Here is a 15,268-nt window from a genome sequence, read left to right as displayed (position 1 = left end):
GTGACAAGGGGGTGACCACCAGAAGAACTAAATGGAGGAACTCATATAAAGGGCCACGTGTGGGTAGCAAGGGAGAAGGGCTTGTTGCTTTCATTATAAGAACATTAGGTAACTTTATTTTGTAAAGAGTATTCATGCATTACTTTGATACGTTTTTTTAATTCGATCTTTTAAAAATACAAAAATAAAAATAAGAAAACGGAACACAAAACAAGAAAATAAAAAGCAAAGGGGCAGGGAACACAAAAAGGGCTAGCGGGTGAGAGCAGGATGGGGATTGGGGTGGGGCGGGAGGGCGGGGCCTAGAACGAAGGGGTGGGACGCAGTGCCTCGTTCCCCCTTAGGGACCGCCCCCACCGAAGGGGCGGGGCGCAGTGCTAAGTTTACCTCTGACTCCGCCCACGGCAGGGCGCCCGGGGAGCGCGGGGTCAAGTTAGCTTTAGACCCGCCCTACCCCCGCCCGGGGGGCGGGCCGGGCTCCGCTCTCCGTGTAGCTCCCAGGCCGCAGAGGGCCTTGCGCAGCGAGACCAGGCGTCGTCCCGCGCGGTCTTCGGGTGCAGGGCCGCGGGCGGGCCAAGCCGGATACCCCAGTCCTTGGCAGTCCCCCGAGGCTCACAGAGTGCTTCTGCGGAGCCTCGCCGCACGCAGGTAAGCGCCACCAGCCCGTTTTTGCCCTGGAGGGCGCCGGTCCACACCTGGGCGCTGTGGCTACAGGTGGCGGCGGGGTGCGGAGCCCGGCAGCAGTCCTTGGTGGGAGAGACTGTAGAACGCCTCCCCAGTACACCCGCGCACCGCGCATTCTCGCCGCAGCGTGGTCTAACCCCTAGAACCATTTGGCTCTGACCCGAACCCGGCAGACACGAGTTCGGATCCCACCTTCCCCACTCTGGCAGCCTGCGGAAACTTACCGTGTGCCACCGAGTGCCGGCCACTGGGCCAAGTGCTGGGCATACAGAAGTGGGCGAACGAACGTGGTGCCCGCTGCGGTGGAGCTCACAGTTAGTGGGTAAGACCCCTGTAAGAGCTGTGAAGATAGAAAGTGCAGGTTGCAGGGGAGGATTTAACCGGCGGTCCCAAATGTGAAGGGTGCTGGAGCACAAACTTCAGCATGAGTCAATTCCAGGGTGGAGAACAACACAGCAGACACATTGTGTTAGGAGAGAACGTGGCTTGTATGTGGGGCTTGCCTCTAGAGAGCTGGGCGGGGAAAGCCAATTCCTGAACTTTCTGCTCTATAAAATTGGGGGGGGGGGGTTTCTACGCATTGAAGACTGGGGCGTTGAATTTACATGACTGAGCGGTGTTCCCAGGTGTAAGTGAAGTACATTTGGAAACGTTTCTGAATGGAGCAGGATGCTGATCTGGACTAAAGAGTGTGCCAGCCTCTGAGCAAACCCACTTCCCCTCTCCTGGAGTCCTGTTCCTTAGTCTGAGTAGAATCTCTCAAACAGCCTTTTCTCTAAAATGATGCTGTCTTCGGTGATTTATTCTGGAAACATTTAACTAGTACTCCCTTTTTATTGCTTCTGAGAGTTCAGTGAGAAATCTGCCTCCGGCCTGCCCTCCTAGAGCGCCTGTAGGGTGGGCCAGGTGAAGTAAATGAGTTTCAGCCTGGTGGGCTCAGTGCTCTGGGAGTCATCAGAGGAGGGCTTCTGACGCTCTGGCCTTGCTGGGGAGCAACCCTCTGCTTTTGGAGAGGTAACCATTTCTCAGAAAGCCTCACCTGTTACTGCCAGTTCCATGAGCCCCCAGAACTTAAGTCTCACACTCTGACAGAGCATATAGTTACATGCTCACTCTCATTGGTGGTGTCACCCCTGACAACTGGCCAAAAAACTCCCCCAGAGGACTTAAGCCTGTGATCCCTAGCTGAGGACCCCTCAGATCTTGAAACCCCAGGCATTTAAGATGGGGGTGGGGTGGGGTGGGCACTTCAGGAAACACCTGTTAGCCTCTTGGTGTGTTTTATTGGCTTGAATGATCCCAGTTTCTTCTTTGCCTCTGTTTACACTGTTGGTGTAGACTTTAGGATCTGCTCCATGAAAACTGGCTGGGAGGCCCAGAGAGTCAGGGGACACAGTTGAGAGAGGAGTCTGTCACTGTTTGTGGGTGGTGGTAATAAAAACAGGACCGATGTTAACAGAAGGGTGCTGGAGGAAGAGGGAGAGAGGGCTGTCTTTGCAAACCTCAGCAGTGCCAGCCATAGAGAAGGGAAGGGAAACACTAGGCCAGGCGGTCACAGACCTGGGTTCAGATTCTTACTCCTTATTTCCCAGCTCTGTGACCAACCCTGGGCAGGTCACTTATCTGATTGTGCAAGCTTAACAGTGGTCGGCATACAGTTGACCCTGAAGAAATATTAGCTCCCTTCCTCTTCCCCTAAATGAACTAAATAGGAAGAGTAACAGTGTGCAGGGCAGAGGATTATTATGGGATTTAATGAGATAGTGTACCCAAAGTACATCGAGCAGTGCCTGACATGTAGGCAGTTACTACTGCTGCTGCTGTTATTATCTCTTATTTGGGACAAAAATTGGTGAAACAAGGCAGGGGGAGAGTGGAGGTGGGGGCGAGGGGGTGGCTCTGAGGGTCTGTGCAGGGTGATTAGCTGAGGAGCTGTGTTATCTGGGGCACTGGTTCTACCGCAAAACTTCAGCTGGGACCGGAGAAGGGAGTGTTCTGCATGATAAAAGGCCTCTTGGGGAGCCACTCTGTCCAGAGGCCTGGGGAGTTTGAGGTCTTTGAAGACTCTGGCCAAGGAAAGGCCCAGAAAGTTATGGGTTAAGGGAGGGGGTGGGGACCAGAGTGTAGAAGATCTAAAATTGTCTCCTTCAGGTGCGTCTCTAACCCACAGCTCATTATGGGTCCCCTGTGAGGGGCTGCCCCTGCCCCAGCCTGCCCTGCCCTTCACCTGGGTACAGTAATTGCCTGAGACTGGTTTAGAAGCTGGGGAATCCAATCCTGTAAATCTTGCATCCAGCAGAGTACTGGGCCCAGAATGAACGGTGAATGAACGAATGACTGAACATAAACTCACAAGGCAAAATTCTCTGTGTTAAAGTGTGTTGTTTAAAACAAAACAAACAAAAAAAGGAGTATACAGATAAGGCAAAATAGCTAGTGTTTTCAAGTCCTTGCTAAAGGCAAGTGGTTATTTTCATGTACACTGCAGTGTGGTGGTGAATGCTGCAGCTTTGGAGTCCGATTAAATTGCTTGTGTGACCTCCTGTGCGTCACAGAAGCACTCTAAAGCTCAGTTTTTGCATCCGGAACATGGGAGCCATGGTGTAGCCAGGGTGCAGGGATGCAAGAGCATCTGGCTCCAAGGTCCCCAAACAGACCAGGCTGGGCCACTTACTGTTGGCAGAATCCAAAGGCAGAAAGGAGTGGTGGTAACACAAGAAAGGAATTTATTTCAGTGACGCCAACACCAGGAAGACAGCAGACTAGGGTCTTGAAGATTGTTGCCCAAGTGCCAAAAATAGTTCCAGGTTTATATAAGGAAAATGTGGGATGAAGGTGGGTGGGTGTATGCAGGTGGGCAGTTAAGGTCAAGTCCATTGTCCTGGGGTCAGTCACAGGGGGTCTTGCTGGCTCAGGGCATTCCTTATTGTTTGAGGGGGTGGGGTAGTGTTGGTCCCCATCAGGGGATGCTTTCCTGCAGGGTCCCTTGCCTCCTTAAGAGATAAGCTGGAAAGAAGAACTTAATTAGAAAGCTTGAGGTCAAAGGGAAAGTAATTGAAGTCCTCTTTCTATAGTATGTTACTCACAGGGCTGTTAGGAGTAGTAAGTAATGCTCGTATATAAGTATATAAAGTACAGTCTTCACTGCACAGACTGTGGTATAGTGAGTGCTCAATCACTAACGTTGCCGTTATTATTTTTCTGTTTACCAATCCTCCAAATGATGTCCACCGTGATGTGGAAACAGAAGGCCACAGACACGGGTGTGTGGCATTAACTCTGAACTCAGTCCCATCTAGAAGCAAAGACTCTCTGCAGACTCTAACCAGACAACGTGTATGAAATTAAGTCAACTTTATGTGCATTTCACTCATTACTTAAAGCCTTTGACTATATGAAATCTTAAAAGGAAAAAACCCTACAAAATTATAATTTATGTGCCTTTCAAGTTCAAGTGTTTTATCATCCAGATAAATCTTCCATGCCTCTATGTTAAACCACTTTGGGCTGTCGAAGCTCTTAAATAAAGTGGCTTGTCCTGACCAGTGTCTGTCTTTGCTCGTTTATCATAGTTCCCTGGTGAAGACAGATGTATCCCATTTTGCAGGACAGGCCTCGGGATGGCTCCTACCCCACTGTTTCAGCCATGCAGTTCTGCGTGGTGGTGTTTAACAAACCACGATGGACTTAAGGTTCCCTCATCGTTGTCTCTCTCACGTGCACATAGACCCATAGCAGCAATCTGGGAAATAGGAATAGAAAGGCATTCATTCTGTTGCTGGTATGAATCTGGGGAAATCTAAGGTTCTCAGGGATGGGTTTTTGCATGCAGGGGCCTTGGATGAGGGTGACAGTGTCTTCTGGAAGTGAGAGCTTTCACCTAGGAGCATCATCTCTGGGCCTGGCCTCCTGTGCAGTGTAGTTCTGATCTGCATCTCCGTGCCTCCCCCCTGTCCCTGCCTCTGCCCAGAGCTGCCCCTAAAGCTAGAATCTCTGGAGCAGCTGCAGAAGCCCTGCCCATTGCAGGGAAGCCGTTCTGAATCCGCTCTTCTTCCCACAGTCCTGATGGGCACCTGTGCCAGCCACGCCCTTCTCCAGCTGACCTGGACTGGGCTGTGAGCACTTCTGCAGCTATTGGACCAGGTGTTCTTGGGGCCCACCACCGTGCCTGGCTCGTTGTCCTCCCTCCCTCCTTTCCTTCCTTCCTTCCTTCCTTCCTTCCTTCCATAAATCCTTCAGGCAATGTCCTGGGGATTAGAATGCCGAGCCAAAATGACACAGTCTCAACCCTCATGTGGCCCATAGACATCATGAGACAGGTTATAAGGACAGACAGAATTAAGCACATGAACACACACAATGTCATGTTATAAACTGGATTGACTATTGTCAAGGAGAAGTCTGGCCTGCCACGAGAATGTGGAAAGGTAGAACGGATACAGAAATAAAGTCTCTATCCATATAACGTATAGCCATAAATGTTGGTTGGAGGCTTCATGCTCATTTATAGACCTTTGAAGACCATTGGGTGGTATTTTTCTATGAATTCTGGTAAACAGTGTTTTATGCTGCCAAGGTAATCTTGTAAGAATGTGTACTCTAAAAAGGAATTGCAGGGGGCACCTGGGTGGCTCAGTTGGTTAAGCGTCTGACTTCAGCTCAGGTCATGATCTCATGGTTTGTGGGTTCGAGCCCTGCGTCAGGCTCTGTGCTGACAGCTTGGAGCCTGGAGCCTGCTTTGGATTCTGTGTCTCCCCTCTCTCTGCCCCTCCCATGCCCATGCTCTGTCTCTCAATAATAAACATTAAAAAAAAATTTTTTTTTTAAAAGGAATTTCAGGACGCCTGGGGTGGCGCAGTTGGTTGAGCGTCCAAGTCTTGGTTCAGCTTAGGTCATGATCTTACAGTTTGTGAGTTCGAGCCCGGCATCAGGCTCTACACTGACAGCAGAGCCTGCTTGGGGTTCTCTCTTTCTGCCCCTGCCCCCTGCTTCTCAAAAATAAATAAACTTAAAACCAAAGTAATTGTGCTTTAGCTTTGAAATGGGAGGCGAATGCTCATGTTCAATTTACTTAACCCTTTGGAGTTTGCAGAGCCCCTCCTTGGATGTTGTCTCATTGGGTGCACCAGTTAGCCTCACACATCTACTGGGTGGTGACAGCAGTCAGGCCATCTGGCTCACCCGAGGGTAAATCTGGGAGATGGGCCCTGGAGCCCTCTCCCTTCTGAGTGACAGGGTCTATCTGAAAGCCTGTTTTTCCCTTCCTTGATACCCCTGGGCACACAGGCTAAGGTTCCAGCATAGATTTTATCCAGTTGGAGCTAATGCTGTCCCAGCACAGTCACTCGAGAGGAACCTCCTCCAGAGGGACACTGTGCCTGCCTTCAGTCCCGTTCAGTTCCAATGAGAGCAAGGAGAAAATAACACTAACAGCCCGGTTTCAAATAAGACATGATCCAAACAGCCCCAGGAAACATTCTGTCTTCAGGACTGAATATTATTAGAGAGTTATTGTATTTGTTTGGCCAGAGCTGAGGACAAAATACATCTTCGATCCCCACCAGTCTCAGACATGGATCTTATTACAGGAGATGAGCTACCATCTTCCCCGAAGCAAAGGAAGGCAACTAGCGTTGCTGTGCAGAAACTGAGAAGGTCAGTCTTGGTGGGGTGGGTGTGACTGCCGTATTCGCAGGGCACAGCTTTAATAGGATCGTAATCCTGTGGCCCTGAGCCATGGAGAAAAGAAGTGGCTCTGGAAATCTCCCTCCCATAAGGATGGCACTCAGTGACAGTGTTTATTCCCCTTGGAAGTGCACGTTAAGTGGTAAGTATTTATGAAAAAAGGCTCTGGGGAGTAAATGTGTCCATCAGTCAATGTGGAACTTTTCAGAGCTCCTAAGATGGTTTGAAATTAGAGCTAATCTTCCCGCCTTTCCCCTTCGGTCTTTCCTCCTCCCTTGCTTCCTCCTATAAAAGTGAACCTTTAAGGCAGGACACAGCCCAGAAAGGAGTGTTGGAACTGACTTGCAGAAGCAGAGTTAACATTATTAAAGACAGACATGTAAGGGTTTAGTGCCTCGATTCTGGTCCTTGCCACCTCCTCCCAGTGTTTAACAGAGAAGAGTGGGGAGCAAGGCCGACCGACGCAGTTCACCCTAATTACATCCTAACCACAGCCATCAGCGGCTCTGCTATCAGCCAGTCTGTTCGCTGAAAAGCTTTTGCAATTGAGGAGGGAAAAGAATGATGAGAACAAGCGTGGAACTCACCCGAATTCTGGCCGAGTAAGTTGCTTGTGGGAGAGAGTGAATGGCAGTGTCATGAAGGGGACCACACCACGCCAGGCAAAGAGCGGGCTTTCAAAGGCTAGAAGTCTCTCTGTGAGCAGGTGCTCATTAGGGCAGAATGCCTGTTGCATGAATTAGTGTGTGGGAGTCTAAACTGAAATTGCTATCCACTTTCAAATGTTCGTTTTAGAGATCAGAAGTAGGTGTTTACTGCATGGGTCCTAAGCATAGTATCAAAGGCTGCTTTGCATTTTGGTTCTCTGTCTGGTCTTCTTCTGTGTAAGTTTTGAAATGCTGTTGGTCAAGCTTGTCTTAATTTTTGTATGTATGAGAACAAGGATGCCAGTGTTTCACCCACTTTCTATTTTGGGAGTAATCAAAGGACTGCAGATGATAAAGGTAGGGGGGCTGCCTGTTGCAGGGGTCGCTGAAGTGCTACCAATACTTTGGCTTCCTCTGGGATTCACTTTTCAAATAATTTGAAAAGTGAAAAAAAGCCGCTGTATAAAGATGCATCATTATTTATAGTGGGGAAAACTTAGATGTGACCCAAGGGGCGCCTGGGTGGCTCAGTAGGTTAAATGTCCCACTTTACGGCTCAGGTCATGATCTCAGGGTTCCTGAGTTCAAGCCCCATGGTCAGGCTCTGTGCTGACAGCTCGGAGCCAGGAGCCTGCTTCGGATTCGATGTCTCCTTCTCTCTCCGCCCCTCCCCCACTCGTGTGTGCTCTCTCTCAAAAATAAATAAACATTAAAATAATTTTTTAGAAGTGACCTGAATATATAGTATAGGAGGGTATATTCAAATTACCAAAAATTAGGTTGATGGAATATTATGCAGTATTTAGAACTAAGAAGATTAGTAACTTGGGAAGTCATTCTGTGCTCAGCGAACAGAATGCTATTACATTAAGTGCACATTCAGGGAAACAGTCTGCAAGGGATGCCTCGAAGGGAAAAAGAATTGCATTGCAGCAGTGGAAGTAGGAATAATTTTTTTTCACATTTCAAACTTTGTATATTGTACTTTTACTCTCCTTTAAAAAAAAAATCCTGAAACAAGCCAAGTTAAATAATGATCTTCATGTTGTTTGCAGTTTTAAGGGCACTACATTTATGGCCTTATCCTGATTAAATCTTTCAATCAATAGTTCCTAAAGCCAGGGTTGGCTCCCTGCCTCCATGTCTCTGGTCAAAGGACATACTCTGGTTCCACTATCTAAATGGCCTGCAGATGCGCTCGCTCTGGCGTGTAGATTCAGATTCTCAGGGTTTTTAAGCTGAAGAAGCTACTGCCCCTCCCCACCTTGTAACTTCATATCCTTCTGCTCGCCTCCCGGTCTTCCATGGTGGGGTGGGGGTAGGGGATTTGGGTCTGCAACCTTTGAGGACCTTGCTGGAAAAGTTTTAGGCATCTCTACTCACAACACACACACACACACACACACACACACACACACACACACTTTGTAGGTCAGCACTTGTCTGGAGCAGCCCGGATGTCACTCTGGCTTCTTGTCCCCACTCGGGCCTTGGTACTCCAGTGTCTTTGGGACTAGTTTGTTGTGTGTGTGTGTGTTTTGTTTTCGGTTTTTTGGGTTATTTTTTAGTTTTTATTTATTTATTGTGAAAGACCGCGAGCAAGCAGGGGAGGTGCAGACAGAGAGAGGGAGAGAGGGAATCCCAAGCAGGCTCTGTATTGTCAGCACAGAGCCATGCAGAGCTCAAACTCACAAATCGTGAGATTATGACCTGAGTCGAAACCAAGAGTCAGAAGCTTAACCGACTGAGCCACCCAGGTGCTCCTAGGGCTAGGTTTTATATTCTTAATATCTGCTCTCCCTGTGTTGGCCCCAAACCCATGTATCCTCTCTGCCTAGTGCTGGCAAGGGCCTAGCAGCAGTTCTCGAACTCATTTAGTTGGCCGTACGTTGGGACATCATAATACACATCTTTATTTGAGACAAGAATTTGAGCGTGGTGATTGATTTGGGAGGACATCCCATGAAGCAGTAGCAGGAAATAGGGAAATGAGCCAAAGAAGGACATCACTGAGCAGGTCACCAGTGTGGACCGCTGGAGTTTACATCTGCTGGGAATCTCTCACAGCCAGTGTGAAGCCCGCATCCCAGAGTTAGTTTCTTGTGGGGCTTGGGACTGAGAATATACCACCACTGCTGTCCGTCATTGGTTGAGCGTTGCTCCTTACGTGGGGTTAATTCTCTAGGACTTCTGGCAGCTTCCTGTCCCCAGCTGAGACTCCAGGGCAAAGGGATGCAGATGGTAGCACATGGAAATCAAGCTGGTGCGCCCTAAAACAGTTGAGGCCTGAATGCTCAGAGCACTGACAGTGTCTGCTGTGACCCTCTTCCCTGATCACCTTGAACATTATCAGTGTACTAAATTGAACAGAACCAAATGCATAATTCCGTGCTGAATCAGAGACCCTTTTATACTAAATGGAAGAGTGCATTAAGGAGCAAGCAAAACCCCAAAAGTCTATGAAAAATTGTGGAAAGAAGTCTTTAAACAAGAAAAGTATCACCATATCTTTCCCTGTGAGCTGGGATAGCCTATTAATATTTGATTTAAGTGGCAGAATGCTAGTGTTCACAGCTGTACAGTTTGAGCCCCAACATTTGAAAAGAGGGCTTGAATGTGTAATAAGATTGATCTTTATTGTGGCAGTGTTTCCACCTTTGTTGTGCCTTGACTGTTTTCTGTTATTTCTCAAGTGCATTAAGATGATCTTAAAAGAAAAATTCATTGGGAGACAACATTTAAGCTCATTTGTCAACCCACGATTATATCTCCAGTGCTGTGTTTTAATATTAATACTGGATTCGCCATACTGACAGTAATACCAAAGGATGGGAGAGAATTTCTGTAGTGATGGCGTTCGGCACTGTGATAAATGTTTTGTAGTCATTGCCTTTATGTAGAAACATTCTATCTCCAATTAAAGATTTAGTAAGCTCTTCATCAAAACATCTATTCACAATTGAGGCGTACAAAATGGTTGTGCTGACATTTCAACTTAATGCACTCTGTAGTTTTGTGGGTCTCAATCCATTTAATATGCTTGGTTTTTTTTTTTCTATGCACGGAAGAGGAATGGTGGCAGAAATTTGGGGGCATAATGCAGATTCTAGAAACCGTTTCCATGTACTTATCATTACTAACTCCACTGGAATATTTATCACTACAAACGAAGGCCTTACTCCAAGAGGTGATTTAAAATTGTTCCTGTAGCAAGCTCAGTAGGGCTTCGGAGCTAAACCCTTTGCTTTGAGTTATGGGCATGTTAGAATTTGTGTGGAAAAGATTCGGGATTCCAGTGTTCTAGAGGAATGAGGCCATTTCCCTTGAAGCTATGGTTCAACATGCATTCTGCAAAGAATGAGATGGCGGATCCCGGTGTTTATGCCCTGTTCCCGCGTCCTGCGTGCATGGCAGACATCGCTCCTGCATCCTCCTGCACGCTCCTCTGCAAAGTGCTCCCTGCAGCTCATCAGAACCGGCTCACTGGGGGAAGCCTGTGGACTCCCAGCGCTCTTGCACACCTTTTTAGTCATCCTTGTCATTGCTTTGGATGGTCGGCCAAGGAAATCTTTCATAGTCCCGCTACAAAAGAGAAAGAAAAAAAAATGCAAGAGGCAGTTGGTTTGATTACCTTGTGCCTTTTTATTCATGTCTCTGTCATGCGGATGGTGGTTACTCAGCTCCTCCATGGTAGTTGCCTTTGCCTTTTCCCTTCTACCACGTGCATTTGATGTGCTTCCTTTCTTCCTTTTTTTCCCTTTCGTGTTTCTCAGAAGATAAAGCAGGGAGGTCCATATTATTTGCTATTCGGTTGAAGTAATTTGTATTAATGGGAATGCATTGAGATTTTAATTTTTTTTTCCCTACCACTTGGGAAAGACTGCTCTGCTGTAGGTTACCGGTGACTGCCACATTGCCAGGTCTTCTGCGCTTTCCCTGTACATGTCTTCTATACAACATTGAGGCCTCTGACCAGGCTCAGCTCTTGAACCCTTCTTTCTTGGATTTTCCTCCTTTCTGCCTGATTGCCTCTTCTTTGATCTCTTTACCCGCTGCCTTTCCTTTGCTGGCATTTTCAGGGGGACAGCCCGAGGGTTCTCCCCTTGGCCTCCTCTTGTCCGTGCACTCCACCTGAATGATTTCATCCATGCCCCTGGTTTTTAACTATCACCTTTACATAGATGCCTCTTGCGTCCTCATCTTCGTGCACCCCCTCTCTGCCCAGACCTTCAGCCTGCTGAATGGGGCCTCTTGTGATTCCCATTGGCATCCAGAGTCAGCATCTTGCACTTGTTCTAGATGATTCCTATTTTCACAGGGCCAGCCAAACACTTGCCCCTCTCAGGTTGTTTCTGCTACCTCCTCAGGTCAAGTGTTGTAAGTTTGTCCGAAAACTTCCATCTTGGAAAATGAAGCGTCAGACAGGGGCGCAAACCAAGAGCTCCTCCTCAACACTCAGGGGCCTGAAAGCAAACAGTCGTTTAATTAGCATCTCTCACAGTTCCAGGTGTTTCCTGGACTCAGCTAGGCAGGTCTCACTCTGGGTCTCTCATTCAGTGGCAGTTAGATGGTGGCAGGGACTGGAGCCATCTCAAGGCCTGGTGGCCGGGACCTGAGCCAGGCTGTTGGCTGGAACATGTTGTCATATGGCCTGGGTTCCTCACAGCATGGCAGCTGGGTTCTAAGACCGGGTATCCCAGGGGGCCACCTTCAGAAGTCTCATAATGTCACTTTTGCCCTATTTACCATCGCTCCCAGCTTCAAGGGGATGGAACATAGACCCACCTCTTGATGGAAGGCCTGTCACATGATGGCTATGCTGGAAAATACGTTGTGCCACGGTCCCCACACAGGCGTGACTGTTCCTTTGAGAACTACCTGCAATGTCGCAGTTTTCTGTTTTGTTTAAAAATTTTCTTGAGTAGGTGACATGTTCACATGGTTGGAAAGTTCAGAAAAAATAAGTGTAAATGTATACTGTGAAAATATTCCTTCTCATCCCGAATGCCTGCCTCCCCATAGACAGCCACACTGCTCTGTTGCTTTATATTCTTTCAGCATTTATAGGTATTTTTATATTTCTGTTCTGTGCTTTGCTTTTTTGTGTCTCCTTAACAATATATCTGGGAGAGATTTCCTTATCAGTACACAGAGAGCTGTCTTGTTCTCCCTCCTTCCCTTCGCTCTCTCTCTTTCTCTCTCTCTCTCTCTCTCTCTCTCTCTCACACACACACACACACACACACACACACACACACACACACACACACAGATGCAGAGTATTGTACTCTGTGCCTTTACCTTAGTTTACTTAATTAGTTCTGTATTGGTGGGCACCAGGCAAGTGCAGGCATTACCGCAGTCAAATATGCCATCCTTCAGGTGAGAGAATGTACTGGAAGCCTTCCTTGAGAGCTGTGGGCAATTTTGTGCATCCTCCTCCTATCCACCTCTCCTCTCATCCCATCATGGCATTTCCCCTGCCTCCTCTCCTGGACTGTGGCCCCTGTCGCTCATTTCTACTCTACCTAGTGCAGGGCGCTCTGTGTCCACACCATACAGAGGTGGCCTGTACTGAAGAGCAGGGAAGAAGGAAGAGCAAGGGTAGGTGACTAAGTATAGGGGTACCCTGTGTTCCCCTCCTCTAATTTCACTTGTGGCTACATCTCCTAGTTCCTGTTATCACTCTAGCCTGTCCCCGAAACTGAAATCAGGTCCCATTCTGTTTTGCTTGGTCTTGTGGGTTCAGGCCCAAGCCGGGCCAGCCCAGAACCACTCTCTGACAGCTTGTCTTATCCAAAAGTAGCACCAGCAGGGGTCATTGGGGGAAAGTGTGCGTGATGGTCATCATATAGTACTAAGATATATCATTGATGAGTTACTGTCCTATAGAAATCCAGCAAAACAGAATTCTTCCCTTGTTGAGGAAATATGCTTAAATCACATACTTTTTCTGTTTCTGTTAGGAAATGCATGCCTTAAGGAATACACACTGTTTTTGTTAAATTAAGAAGGCCAAACTTGACCCTCCACAAGGAAGATTGACAGTTGTGCTGTGGCTTAAAAGAAAGCTCTCTGGGATGGTGTATGTTTAGAATTTTTTGTAAGGAATAGAAACTTCTTTGAAATGATGTTAAAGCTAGGAATATGGCAATAATAGACAAGTTTCAGGGTATCAGGCACAGCTGGATCCAGGTGCTCAGAGGATGGCACTAGGAATCTCACCCTGTCTCTCTTTCAGCTCTTTCTACCACTGTATTGGCTTCACTCTCTAAGGTAGGGATGATGACAACTCCAGGTTTATGTGGAGTTTATAACTCCTGATTTCAGAAGAAGACACTCTTTTCTCCAACGTCCAAAGCAAAGGGGCTCTGATTTGTCCATTTGTCTCCTGTAATAGTTGCTTTTCTAGGAAGTTAGTTTCCTTAGCATCTTGATAGACTTTCCAGAATCCTAAGGAGCTGTGGGAGAGCAGGTTTCAAAACAAAGGGATGCAGGACCAACGCATGGAGCTGCCCACTGCAGATGGTAATTCAGAATTAGAATTTGAGCTTGTAAAGAATACCTGAATTGGGGGCGCCTGGGTGGCTCAGTGACTCTGGCTCAGGTCATGATCTCACAGCTTGTAGGTTCAAGCCCCACGTCGAGCTCTGTGCTGACAGCTCGGAGCCTGGAGCCTGCTTTGGATTCTGTGTTTTCCTCTCTCTCTTCCCCTCCCCTGCTCATGCCTTGTCTCTCCTGTCTCAAAAAAATAAATAAGCATTAAAAAAAAAAAAAAAGAAGAAGAATATCTGAATTGGAGGTCATAGGTCTAGGAGTCAAGAAAAGGTTCATTGTCCTAATCTCTCTACTTTTGTATATGTTTGAAAATTTCTGTATAAAAATTGCATTAAAAAACAAGAGGAGAGGGGCACCTAAGTGGTTCAGTTGGTTAAGTGTCTGATTCTTGATTTCGGCTCAGGTCATGATCTCAGGATTTGTGAGATCGAACCCTGCATCAGGCTCCTCACTGACAGCATGGAGCCTGCTTGGGATTCTGTCTCTCCCTTCTCTCTGCCCCTCCCTCTGCTCACACACACACGCACCCCCCCCCTCTTGAAATAAATAAACATTTATTTAAAAAAAAAAAACTTTTTTTCTACCCTGGTTTAGGAATTCCCAACAAACAATACTATACATCCATATATGTTTATTATCTGATTTTCTGACACCCTGTTTTTCTTTTTATTGTACAAAGAAACTTTAATCTTTATTTCCCTCTAAGCTGGGAATTGGAGGGGAAACACAATAGTAGGCCAACTATTGTGTGGTGTGCTGGGAGGGGGGTTTGGTGTAAGTCAGTAAAGTGCCCTTACATCCATGTGTCCATGGTTCCTAGGACAAAAGCCTTAGAAAATTCCATCCAGAAGAGAGAGGGATGTCCATGCCATGACCAAGTCAACATCTCTCCCTTTCATGGTCAGTACTTGAGTCTTGGTCAGTGTGGACAGACCAGGTGAAGGTTCATGAGGTCCTTAACCTTGTGATCCATGTTCATTGTTAGGGGAAGGCCCAGATCCTCAGGTGGTCATAGACTGGCTGCTAGAAGACATCTTCGTGTGTAGATAGCCTTTTCTTTTCATAGGTGAGGAAACAGGACAGAGAAGTTAAGTGGCTTGCCCAAGGTCACACAGCAAAGCAGCAAGAGCAGAGCTTAGTTGGAGTTCCCATAATCTCACTCCTCAGTCTAGTGCCATTTAATAGCTGTGTGACCTTGAGTAAACCCCATTACCTCCCTGTGCTTCAGTCTCCTTACTTGTGATGATGGACAGAATAATGGCCTTCCAAAAAGTCCATGTCCTAATCTCTGGAACCCATGAATAAGTTCGATTACATGGCATGGGGGAATTAAGGTTGCTAATGAGCTGACCTTATCTTGGATTATCCAGATGGGATTGATGTAGTCATAAATGTTCTTGTAAGTGAAAGCGGAGGGCAGGAGAGTTAGACTGATGCACTGTGAAAAGGACTAGGCCAGCCATGAATAGCTTTGAAGATGGAAGGGGGGCATGAACTAAGGAATGTGACAGCTGAAAAAGGTAAGAAGAATCTGAAAGCTGGAAAAGGTAAGAAGTGGATTCTTCCCTCGAGCTCCCGAAAGGAGTTCAGCCCTGCTGACACCTTAATTTTAGCTGGTGAGACCCCTTTGGACTTTTGAGCTCCAGAACTGTAAAATAATAAAATGCATGTTGTGTTTAGCCACTAAGTTTGGG

General features: G+C 47.2%; 1 protein-coding gene across 4 annotated transcripts in view; it reads left to right on the top strand.

The window, feature by feature from the left end:
• The first annotated feature begins 445 nt into the window (after positions 1 to 445).
• The window catches only part of NMNAT3 (nicotinamide nucleotide adenylyltransferase 3), a 114,264-nt gene continuing 99,441 nt past the window's right edge, over positions 446 to 15,268 (top strand). For all 4 annotated transcript variants that reach the window (XM_047874683.1, XM_047874686.1, XM_047874685.1 and 1 more), the window contains exon 1: positions 446 to 648. The gene's annotated coding sequence lies outside the window, so the exon portion shown is untranslated. The remainder of the gene's footprint in view (positions 649 to 15,268) is intronic.

The sequence above is a fragment of the Prionailurus viverrinus genome, chromosome C2 (genome assembly GCF_022837055.1).
Source record: "Prionailurus viverrinus isolate Anna chromosome C2, UM_Priviv_1.0, whole genome shotgun sequence".
Lineage (NCBI taxonomy): Eukaryota > Metazoa > Chordata > Mammalia > Carnivora > Felidae > Prionailurus > Prionailurus viverrinus.
This window is presented reverse-complemented; position numbering and strand designations above follow the sequence as displayed.